Source organism: Rutidosis leptorrhynchoides, chromosome 8, assembly GCF_046630445.1.
Source record: "Rutidosis leptorrhynchoides isolate AG116_Rl617_1_P2 chromosome 8, CSIRO_AGI_Rlap_v1, whole genome shotgun sequence".
NCBI lineage: Eukaryota > Viridiplantae > Streptophyta > Magnoliopsida > Asterales > Asteraceae > Rutidosis > Rutidosis leptorrhynchoides.
In genome coordinates this window covers 14,126,749-14,142,398 of record NC_092340.1, presented here as the reverse complement: position 1 = coordinate 14,142,398, position 15,650 = coordinate 14,126,749, and positions in this window count along the sequence as shown.

The following is a 15,650-nucleotide window of genomic DNA, read 5'->3' as shown; positions in this document are numbered from 1 at the left end:
AAAAAACATATAAACTATCAAATGGTCATCGCTTATTGGTACCGTGGTATCGTTTTAAGTTAATTAATTAATATGTTGGATATGTAAGTTCTAGAATAAAAAATATGTATATAATCGAAATGACGACGGAGTTTGAATGAATTCTTTTAGAGGCAACTGTCTAATGAGTATAGTATATAGTATATAGTGTTAAATCCCTTGATCTGTGATACTGATTGATTTCCAATAGCGTACGTACAATGCAATATAAAGAGAGTAAACCTAGACAAACATGGGCACGCAGGCCCTTAACAATAACGAGGAAGGCACGCAGGCCCAATCAACATTATCGGCTAACATCCCCCGCAGTTGGAGCGGGAGCACAACAGACGCTCAAACTGGTCCGAAACTCATCAAACAAAGCCGACGGTAGACCTTTGGTGTAGATATCTGCAAACTGATAGCGAGACGGTACGTGAAGCACACGAACATGCCCTTTGAGAACAAGGTCACAAACAATGTGTATGTCAATCTCAATATGCTTGGTGCGTTGATGTTGCACCGGGTTTCCAGACATATAGACCGCACTGACGTTGTGCAGTAAACAAGAGTAGCAGTGGTGAGCGGGCAATGAAGCTCACAGAGAAGATTGTGAAGCCAACAAGTCTCCGCTACAAATTGGCAACACCGCGATACTCGACTTCTGCACTAGAGCGAGATGGAGTAAGTTGCCGTTTGGATGACCAAGAGATAAGGTTTTTCCCTAGGAATACACAATACCCGGAAGTGGAACGGCGAGTAGTCGGGCAACCTGCCCAATCAGCGTCAGAGTAGGCAACAAAAGAAGCAGTGGATGAGGAATACAACTGTAGGCCAAGATCCATGGTACCCTGAATATAGCGAATGATCCGCCGAAGAGCAGCCATGTGAGGCTCCCGAGGGTCATGCATGAAGAGACATATCTGCTGAACTGCATAGGCAATATCCGGTCTCGTGAAAGTAAGGTACTGGAGAGCACCAGCCAGACTGCGGTATAGGGTGGGGTCCTTAACAGGAGGACCACTGGCGGTTAGTTTGGTGCTAGTGTCAATGGGAATCTTACTGGAGTGGCAACCAACCATATCAGCGCGCTCAATAATCTCAGTGGCGTACTTTTTCTGTGAGAGAAACATACCAGAAGAAGTACGAGTGACAGAGATACCCAGAAAGTATTGAAGAGGCCTGTGATCAGTCATGGAGAATTCCTGATGTAGAGAAGTGATAATCCGCTGAAGGAGAGCAGGTGAAGATGCTGTCAGGATGATGTCATCAACATACAAAAGTAGGTAAGCAATATCGGTGCCCTGTTTGAAGATGAACAAGGAGGTGTCACATCTGCTATGAAGAAAACCGACGCGCTGAGCATATCCTGCGAACCGCTTAAACCATGCATGAGGGGCCCGCTTTAACCCGTAAAGTGACTTCTGAAGAAGGCAGAGATAGTCCGGATGAGCAGAGTTACGAAATCCTGGAGGCTGATGCATATAAATATTCTCAGATATATGACTATGATGAAATGCATTCTTGACATCTAGCTGATGAATAGGCCAATGTCGAGAAGCAGCAAGACCGAGAACTGTCCGAATCGTGGCCGGTTTAACAACCGGGCTGAATGTCTCATCACAATCAATACCAACCTGTTGACTACGGCCGTTGGCAACGAGCCGATCCTTATACCTGCTCAGAGTACCATCTGCATTAAACTTGTGCTTAAACAGCCACATGGAGCGCACTATATTCGTGTCGGCGGGGCGAGGCACAAGGGTCCAAGTACCATTTTTAAATAAAGCATTATATTCCTCGGTCATAGCGTTATGCCAGTTAGGATTAGTAAGCGCTTGAGAATAAGATTTAGGAACAGGAGTAGGAGAAGAGACAAGAAGGTTGAGACGTTGAACGGGTTTAGTGCTGTCAGTACGGTGACGAGTGACCATGGGGTGTATGGAAGTAGAAGGTGGTGGAGGAGGGGTTTGAGCTGGAGGAGTAGGAGGTGGAGGGGTTGGGGGTGAGGTTGGAGGTGAAGGAGTAGTGGGAGTGGGGTCTGAGGTAGTTTGAGGTGAGGTTTCAGAATAGGTGCGCGAATAGAGATTAGGGGGTGGGTCAAGGAAGTCATAGGTGGGAGGATCAGAGGTGGTGGTAGAACTGTATGGGAAGGAGGTCTCGTCAAAGGTAACGTGACGAGACAAGATGATTTTGTGTGTTGATAGGTCAAGACAGCGATAACCCCGATGGTTGGATGGATACCCAAGAAAGATGCAGGGTGTGGATCGATGTGCAAGTTTATTGGTAGTGTTTAAGTGAGGGTAGCAAAGACATCCAAAGACTCGGAGACTGAAGTTGTAACGCCCCGTACAAAACCATCATGTATGAATCGTCAACAACAGGTCCATTACACGGTATAATACTACATGCTGTTTTAAAAAAAGTTTTGCATTCAAAAAGGGTAACATTTTACAAAAGATAACGTGACACAAAGGTCGTTACAAGCCATTATTCAAATAACATAAGTTGCGAATGCAAAGTAAAAGTTCCATAATTGAGACATCTCTAAGTAATGCAGTGGAAATCTAATACAGCGAGTTTGTAACAGTAAGTCTATAACACAAAGACAGCAAGTCTAACAGCGGAAGCAACAACGTCTAAGCACCTGAGAAATACACGTTTAAAAGGTCAACACGAATGTTGGTGAGCTATAGTTTGTGTTGGTTGAATGTGGGTTAATGCACTAAACGATAAACTTAAGTATGATTAACCAAAGTGTTATTAACCAAAGAATATGTTTTGATGATGACACATACATATGCATAAGTGATGACTGACATCTTAACATAAAACACGCAAGGTCACTAATCCATACTTTATCTTGCAAACGACCAAGTCAAACATAGGTTAAAGAATGAAATTAAAACTTCAGCTAAACACACGGTCGAGGTACGGTCGACCGCATAGTCAACCGTGAAAACCCAAACTGAATTGCAACACAGTTTTGTGAAAACAAGTTGCACGGTCGTCACCACAGTCAACTGCAGTGCGACCGCAGTTCTCTCTGTTACCATTTTCGACCAAATAAAGTTTGACTAGTTCCCGACATCTATAATTCATGAAACCTTTCTCAACATGCTTAGAATAGATGCCTTCTTCATACTCAACCGAGTTTTGGTCATAAAAACACTAATTGTGATTAATTACGCCTAATGACATCTTAATGACAAATTAACCAAGATTAGGCATAACACATAAGTGTTAATCAACAACTTGTGATCTTAATTCTTATCTAGATATCCTTAGTCTGATCATCAAGTACCAACACACTTAAGCCAATGTCACTAGAACTATGATTGCTATTAGAAATGACTTAGTGATTAATTAAGGCTAAATAAGAAACAATGCTCTCAAGGTTAACTAGTAATGACTTGTAATCCTAAAACACACTTAGATACATTTAGGATGGTTACCAAGTCCCAACTAGAGATTGCTCTTCCCTTGTGCATGTGTTAGACATTAATGTGTGCTTACACATTAATTATGTAATGTGTTATATTGCACATTAAACTTATTAAGTGCTTGAATTATAAGTTATGTAAGTATCTATATGATTGATCCTAGAATAACTATCTCTTGCTATGTGAGTATTACTTGCTACTTGCCAATATGCTTAATACTCATTAACTTGTCAACTTGATTAATATGTTTGCTATGTGTTCATTAGTTAGGATTCAAGTAACTAACCTACTCCAAAAGATTAAGTGTAAAATGGTTCACAATGAAAGTATAGTCAATTGTCTATTTGATCTAGTCTAAGTAAACTAAGGGTGATTGCTTATGACTTAACTTTGATGTCTCTACATGCTTCATGATTATCTTATAGACATTGTTCAATTAATCTCTAACTAAACTTAAAAAAGGTCATGACTTGTGATTAATTGAAACTAGGAAGTTAATGACATAGTGACGAGTCTTTAGAATTGAACCAAAGACATTAATGTGACTAACTAAGTCTTGACCAAACTGAAATTTCCCTAAATGCCAATCAAGACACTTCTCCAAGAATGTTGAGTTTACCACTTTTGGAATGATTAGTCACTTTCATGTATTAAGACCAAATCTCACACACTTAATGCATATAGTACTTGTATAGGAAGTTTGATTTCTTTTGCAGGTGTTAGAAGGAGTAAAGGTGCCAAAATATTGTGTTCAAATTTGAGTCAAACGGCTATACAACGGATACCTATTTTGGACTAGAGCACGCACGGTCGAACCACGGTAGACCGTGCAGGCAACTGTGTGTCAACGACTATTTTTTGAATCTCACTGTAAAAGGCAAACATTTAAGAGCATTTGAAGCTGACCCTCTTGCATATTTCAAAGGCTTATCTCCAGTGATCACAAGTGCATCAATTATTACTCAAATGTAATCAAGCAAGAGAAGATTCTTTGATCTTATAGATATAGAATTGGGTTGTTGTAAACTTACTAATCAAAATCATTTATCTTGTGACTTTACTTAATGTAATGTATGTCCTAGTATTGCGTTAGGATCATCATTGCAAAGTGTATAAGTCTTGTAACTTCAATTAGTAGAAGCATAGGCTAGCTTAGTGATCTACTTCCTTAAAGGGACTTAGGAAGTTGATTATTCATATTTGAAGATTAATACTTGTCCAAGGTGAAGACAAGTTGATCTAGGTTGGAGTTGATCTTTTAAAGGGAAAGAAAGATTAGGTTTGTTGTCTACCAAAGAAGTTGAAGACTTGTAAATCGGATCACCACCGGGTTTGGAGAAAAGTGCTTAGTGAAGCAACAAATCACGATTAGTGTAATCGGGGAGTGGATTAAGGTGGATAAGTTAACATCCACCCGAACCACTATAAATCCTTGCGTCTATGTTCTTTACATTACTTCATTTATCATTTTGAACATATACACTACACACATCAATTTTGAGTTGAGTTGGTTGATCAAAGTAAAATCAAATTTGATGATCAATCGGAAAAAAAATGTTAAAAACGTACTCCTTCCGTCCCATATTAATAGTCCATTATTCCATTTTGGGATGTCCCAAATTAATAGTCTACTTCCATAAATAGAAAAGAATAAGAGGCTTAAGTTCTATTATGTCCTTGATGTATGTGGATAGGATTAAAGGAGAAAGAAAAGGTAAGGGTAAAACTGGAAAGTAAACAGAAAGTACAGTACTTTTATGACATTTTCTTAAACGGTGTGTTTTTTTCTGTGAACTATTAATATGGGACGGAGGGAGTATTAAGAAACTATTCACCCCCCTCTAGTTACTTACAATTGGTATCAGAGCGGTTGCTCAAATCATTGCGCTACAAACGATCGCGAAAGTATCAAAATTCGTTTGGTGCAAAAACTTGAGTCAACGATTCTCGGATCAACTCAAACTATGGGATACTTGAAAGAATTGGTGAAAGAAGCACCAATCTTTGATAAGATGAATATTGATGTGTGAAAATTAAGATTTAAGTTTTATCTCAAATACAAGGATTACTACTTGTGGAGAATAATCAAAGTAGGAGACTTTGTACCACAAGCTAGTTCAAGGCTAGTGAAGTTAACATTTCAAAACAATGATGTTTTGAAACAATTTGATGCAATTTCACTACTTCATGGAATTTTTCCTAATGAAGAAAGGTTAAATATAATTTCATGTGAAAGTGCTAAAGAATGTTGGGATTCACAATGTTCTCAAGAAGATTTAAACTCTAGAAGTTTAAAGGGTAAAGGAATTGGGAAGGATTTGGAAAAGGTTGGTGATTCTTAAGCAAAAGGGTTGGATGGAAATGAAGACTTTTGCCTCATGAGTTCTTTGAATGATTTAGATCAAGATGGTCAAAGTGAAGAAGAGGTTGAATCTCCATTCAAAGAAGATGAAGTCTCAAGCATGGATTGCAATGAGGTACATGTTTTCTATCCTTCTAATTATGAAAAATTGTTAGATGATTACAAGACAACTAAATTTGTGTATGATAGTAGTCGTGACAAAGTAAAACTTTTGGAGAAAGAATTACACAAAGTTAGACAACTTAACAAAGTTTTAATTGATGAAAATAACACCTTGAAAAGAAAACTTGAAAGGATAACTATTTGTGATTCATCAAGAGATAAACATGAAATGAATATATGTTACGACTCTAGCAAACACAAATCTTGTAATCAAAGTCCATTGTCCATTATTAGGAAAATTGAGAATATGGGAAAAATGGACCAAGCTAGCAATTCCATGGTAGAGATAAGTCAAGGATTGGGTAATCTTAAAATCAATCAAAATCAATGATCAAAATGCTAATGAGAATAACCTTCTCAAAAAGACTTTGTATTAATGAAAGGTTTTTCTTACAAATGCAAAATTATTTTTGAAATATGATTTCAAAAGATTAGTGTAGGAAGCTTACCTGCCTTAGGATTGTGTGTTTATGTGAAAATATGTATTGCATGACAAATACTAGATTAATGCGTTTTGTGTATACTATATGAATGATTAAATATGAATATATATATATATATATATATATATATATATATATATATATATATATATATATATATATATATATATATATATGTATACATACATATAGATATAGTATATTACATGTCATTGATGATTAAACATCAGGAGGATGTAATCATTCAATGTTAGGAAAAGAAAACTTGTCCTCAAGTATTCTATAGAACTCAAGAATCGTCAAAACGCGTTCGAAGAAAAAAGAAGTGAAGAAACAAGTGATCAGAAGGATCCACGGCAGCACCACGGCTGACCGTATACACGACCGCATACTCCTGTCCTGTATGTGTGAAAATATCTGCACGGCTAACACCACGGTCGACCGTGCTTCGACCGTGCGTGGTCTGATTCTGTTTTAAATTAAACTAAACCCTCACTTTTATTTCTTTTCAACCCACTTCAAAACACATACACCTACACATGGCTGAGGAGATCGACCGCACGGAGAAGAACGCTCATTCCTTCAATTTCAATTCCTACTTTCAGTATGATTCATCCTTGCTTTCCTAACATTAAATTGTGTTTGTATGATGAATTAGGGTTATGAAGAAACCCTAACTAGAATGAATCAAAACCTAAATTGATGCAAACAGTCGAAATTGTTCTTAAAGAACAACTTGGAAACGATTGTAGTAGTACCTATCTATGCGTTAATTTAACATTGAATGATTCTAGGGTTCATTATACATCTAGGTTAGATTTTCATAGAAGCATTGTTCATATGATATAAATGACATTGTTGCTAATTGAGTGTAATAATGTTGAATGTCAAAACATGTGTTGATGATGATTTCAAAAGTCTAGAACACATATGAACTTTGTGAAAATCTTAATCTAGTTGCAAACTCATTGACACTAATGAAGAGTGAAAATGTGAAGAACATTAACATCAAAATGTCTAAGTATTGATGATAATTAAAGTTTGCAAAACTTGTTGCCTACAATTAAATTATGCACTTTGAATTAATTAAAAGTGTCAATGCGCAGAAAATGGCAAATCGAGGAGAAAGCTCATCTAACTTTCGCCCACACCAATCAACACTTAACAGAGAAAGAGTGAAAAATCGAGCAATAGCAGAAGGAAGGAGAATTGAAGCAGAAGATTTTCCTGAAATGGTGGCAGCTTTCTCAGATTTAAACTGGAATGTATTTCTTGATCTAAATGGACCAATTTATCCATCACTAGTTCAAGACTTTTACTCTAGCTTCGTCTATACCAACGGTTCAGTTACCTTTAGGCTGAAAGCTTCAAGAACTACAGTAACACTGCAAGATTTTGGAAAACTTCTAGAAGTTTCAGCAAATGGAGAAAGGTTCTTCCACACAGGACACAGTCTGACCTATCTTCCTGATTTCATCAATAAAGATGATGTTATTCGAACACTGTGTGAAGACAATTCTCCGAGAGGAGAAATTCTCAATCGAGGAGTGTTGAGCAAACACCTGCGAAAGAAGTTCCAAATATGGAACACAATGATAGACTACAATGTGTACTGTAGAATGGGAAATCGCTCACATATTCATGCTGTTCAGATGGCTCTTCTTTGGTGCCTAGAAATGCAAATTCCAGTAAACATGGCATACTTTATGGCCATACGAATGAGCAATGTGCCAAAGGACTCAACAAGAGCTCTTCCTTATGGAATGCATCTTACGAAGTTATTTGACAAATTAAGGGCAACAAATGACATTCGCATAGATCCAACCTATCAAATATTTAATCGTCATACATTAACATTGATGGGGTGGGATGATGAAGATGACTCTGATGAGATTGAAAGGGTTTATGAAGCCATGACCAACTCTCAAATCAACTTGGAGGATATATCCGACAGTGATGAAGAACAGTTTCCAGATGAAGCCAATGATCCTTTTTATGGCTTGGACTGTGATTCAAAAGCTGAACGAATCTACCTAAATCAAGCTAAAATAAAGAAGTATCAATCCAAGATCAGTCTGCTACTAAAGAAAGCAAAAAAGGCTTTTTCATGTCGGAGTAGTAGCGATGTAAGAAGTGGAAGGTGAATGAAGTGAGAGAAGTTAAAATTTTAGTTGAATAAACTTGTTTGTATTTGAATATTTCTTGATTAGAATCTATTTAATTTGAGTTAGTTAATTTATAATTCTGACAGTTCTCACACGGTCAACTACACGGTCGAGCGCAGAATCGACCGTGTATCAGTCTGACACTTCTTTCTCTCTCTCTTTGAAAAATAAATGCACATTGAACCTCTCAAATCTAGTTGAATCTGTTCTCAAAGTATCATTCATAAACTAGCATACTTGAATATGATCAAAATTCTCAAAAGATTCAATTACTCCAAAAGGGAATGAAAGATTAAATGAAGGTTCATCTTTTTCCCTTTAAATTGAGAAGATTATGATGTAAAACTCACTACACCATTTCACTCAAAATGAGTCAAGCAAACAACTCTCCCGACAATCCTTTTGTGATTGACTTATCTTCTTCAATTTCTGACTCCTTTGACAATCTCTTTCCTAACTCTCAAGAAGAACGAGATGTGGTCAATCGCAACCGACAAATGGTTAGCACTAGACCAATTGTCGAAGGTTGTATGGTTACTATTGAGCCTTTTTCAAAAGAGCTTCTCGAAAACTTTTCTTACATAAAATGGGATTCATTTCTAACTCTGAAAGGTCCCATTCACTACACTCTTGTTCGTGAATTCTACGCTAACTATGATTTCACTCCCCCAAATACCATCAAATTCTGGTTGTTTGATAAAGGGTTTTCCATGTCTCTTAAAGACTTTGGAAAATTTATGCATGTTCCCGATGAAGGCGTGGAATGTTTCTCCTATAGTCCATATCTCCTCTGTCTTCCCGAATTTGTCACAAAAGGTGACATCATCAACACCTTTTGTCAAAGGCCCATCAATCACATTGAAATCCAAAGTGATGGTCTTAAGGCAAATTATCTTGCGTCTAAGTTTGACCATTGGCTCAAAGTCATAAGTCAAAATATCTACTGCAAAGGGGAAACACTATCCACAAAACATTCATGCCTGTGAAGCCTCACTACTCTGGTGTCTCCAATACCGAATTCAAGTCAACATGGCACTATTCATGGCAAAGAGGATGAATGGATTGGTATACAATGAATCTCTATATCTTCCCTATGGAGCACACTTAACGAAGCTCTTCACATAACTGTGCATTCGTGACGTACATCCTGTTGGTCTAACCTCCCTCCCAATCAACTATGATTCGGTTCGGCCTTTTAACGAAGAAACAGAAGGAGAGAACACACCTGCCTGGAGTGTTACGGGATATGATGATAGTGTGGAAGATTACCAGTTCATTGCACTATTATCCTCCACTCAAATGTCCATCCTTCATCGTCAGAATCGTCGAACTCACAAGATCCTGCGGCGCTTTCTGAACAATCTTGTTTATGGAAAATGCTCATCTCACCCAAGCACATCTCATCCCATGTAGAACAAACTTAGGATTGATCTACTGTACCTTCCATGCATATTTTCATATATGCATCACTATGTTTCATGCGTGCTTTGAATAAAATATGTGCTTGTTGTGTTTTAATATATATGCTTTTCCAATGTGCACAATTTAAGGGGGAGTTTTGTTCTAAGGGCGAGCTTAGTTCTAGGGGGAGCTAACCTTTTTGCTTCAACAAAAGGGGGAGAAAGATGGATACAAGTGATTGTTAACACTTGTGTATTTATAGCAACATATCTCTCATCACTTGTATGTTTGTCATCATCAAAAAGGGGGAGAATGTTGGTTGAATGTGGGTTAATGCACTAAATGATAAACTTAAGTATAATTAACCAAAGTGTGATTAACCAAAGAATATGTTTTGATAATGACACACACATATGCATAATTGATGACTGACATCTTAATATAAAACACGCAAGGTCACTAATCCATACTTTATCTTGCAAACGACCAAGTCAAACATAGGTTAAAGAATGAAATTAAAACTTTAGCTAAACACACGGTCGAGGTACGGTCAACCGCATAGTCAACCGTGAAAACCTAAACTGAATTGCAACGCAGTTTTTTGAAAACAAGTTGCACGGTCGTCACCACGGTCAACCGCAGTGCGACCGCAGTTCTCTCTGTTACCATTTTCGACCAAATAAAGTTTGACTAGTTCCCGACATCTATAATTCATGAAACCTTTCTCAATATGCTTAGAATAGATGCCTTCTTCATACTCAACCGAGTTTTGGTCATAAAAACACTAATTGTGATTAATTACGCCTAATTACATCTTAATGACAAATTAACCAAGATTAGGCATATCACATAAGTGTTAATCAACAACTTGTGATCTTAATTCTTATCTAGCTATCCTTAGTCTGATCATCAAGTACCAACACACTTAATCCAAAGTCACTAGAATAATGATTGCTATTAGAAATGACTTAGTGATTAATTAAGGCTAACTAAGAAACAATGCTCTCAAGGTTAACTAGTAATGACTTGTATGTCATACCCCGTCCAAAATCTTCCTGAACAAATACAATAACATCTGGTACCATCGCGATGAACTGACTTCTATATGCCATAAACGACTCCATGTAATATCTTTAACATGAGCAAATGCACAGCGGAAGGTTTCTTTCATACCTGAGAATAAACATGCTTTAAAGTGTCAACCAAAAGGTTGATGAGTTCATAGGTTTATCATAAACAATAAAATTCATTATTTTGATAGACCACAAGATTTAAATGTTGCATGGTACAAATGGGCCCGAATCCTATACCCACCTGTAATGTACATGCTATATCTTTTAAATACAGTACATCTTTCTCATGTACGAAATTATTTTCATAAATCATAGTAACCGTACACATATCTTGTGCACAAAAATAACATACACATAACCTGTGTATAAAATCATTCTCTCGATATATAACATTCACATCAACTGGTGGCAATTATCATGTCCACATAATTCAAGGGTGGCAATTATCATGTCCACATAATTCAACAGTGGCAATTATCATGTCCACATAATTCAACAATAATCCGCAGAACTTCTGTCTGCATAATAATTCATTCGAGGAATGTTTTATTTGTGTCTATCTCGTCAAACATTTATAAAAGCATTTCATGTAATCGCAGTTCAAAATATATTTCAAAAGCATTTAATAAAGTAGTTGTAAAAAAAACAGCGCATGTATTCTCAGTCCCAAAAATGTAAAGAGTAAAAGGGAATCAAATGAACTCACCATACTGTATTTTGTAGTAAAAATACATATAACATCATTTAACAAGTGTAAGGTTGGCCTTGGATTCACGAACCTGTATCATTTATATATATATTAATACATATAATGAACATGTAATGGTATTCAACCCAGTTTATTATATAATATATTACTTATAGTAATGTATTTTTTTTATTATTTCAAATGTTATATATATCTACATACGTTATTTTTATATTAAAATAATAAATTAGATATACTTATGATATATGTAATAACTGTATTTTTTATATAAATATCTTTTATTTGTTAAATTAATAATTATGATAATATAAAATAATGATAGTAATACTAATAATTAAATTTAATAATGATATATAATAATAATGTTAATTAATAATAATAATAATAATAATATTGATAATAATAATAATAATAATAATAATAATAATAATAATAATAATAATAATAATAATAATAATAATAATAATAATAATTAGTAATAATAATAATAACATAAAATATTAGAAACTACCTTAATGAAGTAAGCCTCAAAAACAAACATCCATGCCCGGATTCGAACCCGAGACCTCTCGCTAATCAACACACTACTAAACCAATGCTCTGCTTAATACTTTCTTGTTATATCTCATACGCTTAAACTATTATTATGTACGAATCTGTTAATCAATATCATCATCATCATTTTAACATGATCTTCATCACCGATTATTATCAATTATTATTATCATGTTTCACTTCATCATCTATCTTATATTAACTTAATCATCATCATGATTTTCATTAAATTATCAACATGAACCCATCGTCATTTGTTATCATAAATAACACTACCGTCATCATCAAGTTCTATCTAATCCAACTAATCACCGTTTCCATGATTTGGCCCAAATTTCCTTCGGCCCATTAATAGTTTCATGAGTTCGAATTTTTAACAGCCCAATATGTCCTACTAGTCCACTAGGTTTAATTGTATCTGTTATATATTATAGTGGTATACAGCCGTGATATAATTCTCGATCATAAACTCGACATCTTAAACTTTACAGCTTATTGATGCTATCGTTAAATCATAAATATAATCGTCATCTTTCATCTCTGTTCATCGTCTTAACTTCATCATCAATCTATCACCATCTTTCTTTGTACAATCATAACAGGCAGTAACAGCAGTAGCAACAATTCGAAATTGGGCAGGTGCGATTGTTTCAATGAAGGCGATGATAGGGTGGCGGTTTTGGGTTCGAATAGAATAGAAAACAGAAACGTAAGTACTGCAGTAGCTGTAGCAGCAATTCAAAACAGATCATAGCAGGTGGTGTTGGTCTGATCACGACAAAAAATATGAAAGAGAGAGGTATGGAGATGGGTGTTGTTGATGGTTTTGTAGGTGGTTTAATTATGGTTTGTCTCGAACAAGAAGAGAGCAAAATAGGTTTATCATCATCATACACGTAATTGTAATCATCTAAATATCGTGTTTCATTATCATTAACTTATCTCATGATCATTATTTTAACTTGGCTCTACTTTTTAGATATTTCCTTTTTGACCACCACGACAACAAGGTAAAACAAAAGAAAGAAGACACTAATTGTAGCTTGATTGCTTTCACACGGATGTTGAAAAATGAATTGGCAAACAAGAGGGCCCGGTTTTTCTTTGGGTGGAGTTTGATAGAAAGTAAAATATAGTAATTGTAGGGTCACAATTTGCAGTCTGTCTTCAATTAACAAAAAGCATTTAAAGAGTAGCAATAATATGATACCATAATAGTAGGAAACGAGTTGCAGTCTATGGTGGGTGTATGCGGTAGTTTCTTGTTTAGTGGTTTGAACTCGATCGACAACAGAATAGCAACAAAAATAGGAACAAAAGATGACGGTTTACTAGGTTAATCGGTTTCATAGTTATGGTGGTAATTTGGGTGACGTTCGGTCTACAAAACGAAAACGTAATCATTGCAGCAGTAGTTGATCGAACTAAATGGATGCAGAATAGCAAGTGTGTTTGTTTGTTGTTTGATAAAGAATAAATAAGTAAAGAAAACAGAAACAGTACGCAAGTAGTAGCTCACCATCGTAATCATGTTCTAGTGGTGGTTTGGTTAAATGGTGAGTTTGATGGTTAACGAAGATGATGAAGGTGGTGTTCTTCGTCTGAGGACAGCAACAATCAAAAAGGTGATGTTTGAGTTGGCTTTACAACCAGTGCAACAAAGAAGTAGTAATAAACAACAGGTGGTACGTTTGCAGGTGTTAAAGTGTTCGTGAAGTTGATTGAAGGTGATCATGGGAGCTTTGGTATATTTAAGAGAAGAAGAGAAGAGAGAAAGAATTGAGCTAGTGTATGTGTGTGTTCTATATGCATTATTTTGCATAAGTAAAGATATTTACTCGTAGAATATCTGATTAGAAAGGAGAAGAGACAAACACCCTCAGTGTCAAAAATCAAATATCAATAATATCATGGTTCACGGATGTACAGAAAGAAGGAAGAAAAAAATTTAAAGTTGAAAGAGATAGGAAACAGATTTCGTACAATAATATATCTTTTTAATTTATATTTAATTAATATTAATAATTAATAATAAATATATTAATAATAATAATAATAATAATAATAATAATGATATTAATATTATTAATAATAATAATAATAATAAAAGTAGCAATAATAATTTCAGTGCTAAAGCAAAAATTATATGTTATTTTGTAATTATTCCATTTAATAATTATTTATATAAATTATATCTATTATATATATATGTATATTCGTTATTAATTTTATTAAGAAAAATAAATCTTAAACTAAGAAATTAAAAACATTTAGCAAATCTAATATTGATGTAACTTACTTACGCACCAACATTTATTTTTATATTCTCATGTGATCGTATTTAAATTTTCTAAATCACAATCGTATGTCAAACGAGTGTTACTGTCGTTTACTAATTAAGCTCGAATTCATTTATATTCCATTTCTATATATAAACAGTTTTAAAATAGCAAAGTTAATTACTAACACAAATATATTATATATTTTTTAAACAAATAGATTTAATATAACTTTTTATGTTTATAAGTAATATTTATTTACATATTTATATATATCTATATATTCTATAGTTTCCATTAATAGCATTTTATTTTATTTACTTTACAATATAATATCTAATAATCATATTATATTATATTCTAAATTATATTTCAAATTATTACTACCTAATTAAATATATATGTTATCTATTTACAAATAGTTGTTCGTGAATCGTTGGGAATGATTGAAGGTCAATTATGACAACAGTTTAAAGATTTTGTGACTCAACATAACAGACTTTACTTATCGTGTCTGATTCATATAAAGATTAAGTTTAAATTTGGTCGAAAATTTCCGGGTCACTACAGTACCTACCCGTTAAAGAAATTTCGTCCCGAAATTTGAGTGAGGTGGTCATGGCTAACAATAAAAATGTTTTCATGACGAATATGAGTTGATAAATTTTTTTTTTTTTATCATCATTGAGTAATATAGATAAAACAATTCGATTATTCGAAGAGTACGAGTGAAGCTATCACAAAAGAGTGAAACGAGAAAATGAAGTTTCGCCTTAACTTTTGACGTAGTCATGGTCGAATTTAGAAAATGAGGTGCGTCTTAACTTTTGACATTGTCTTGGTTGAATTCCGGAATTCAAGGGATTTAAAAGAAAATCTTTGGAAATCTATAAGATCTGATTCTTCGACGAATAAGGAAATTAAGATCTCTTTAATTAAATGCGATGATCTGCCTCGATTGCTCGGTCCGGTATTTCTACTATAAATGAATTCTTCCGCTCCATTACTTCTCACCACTCCCATTTTCTATATTTTAATTC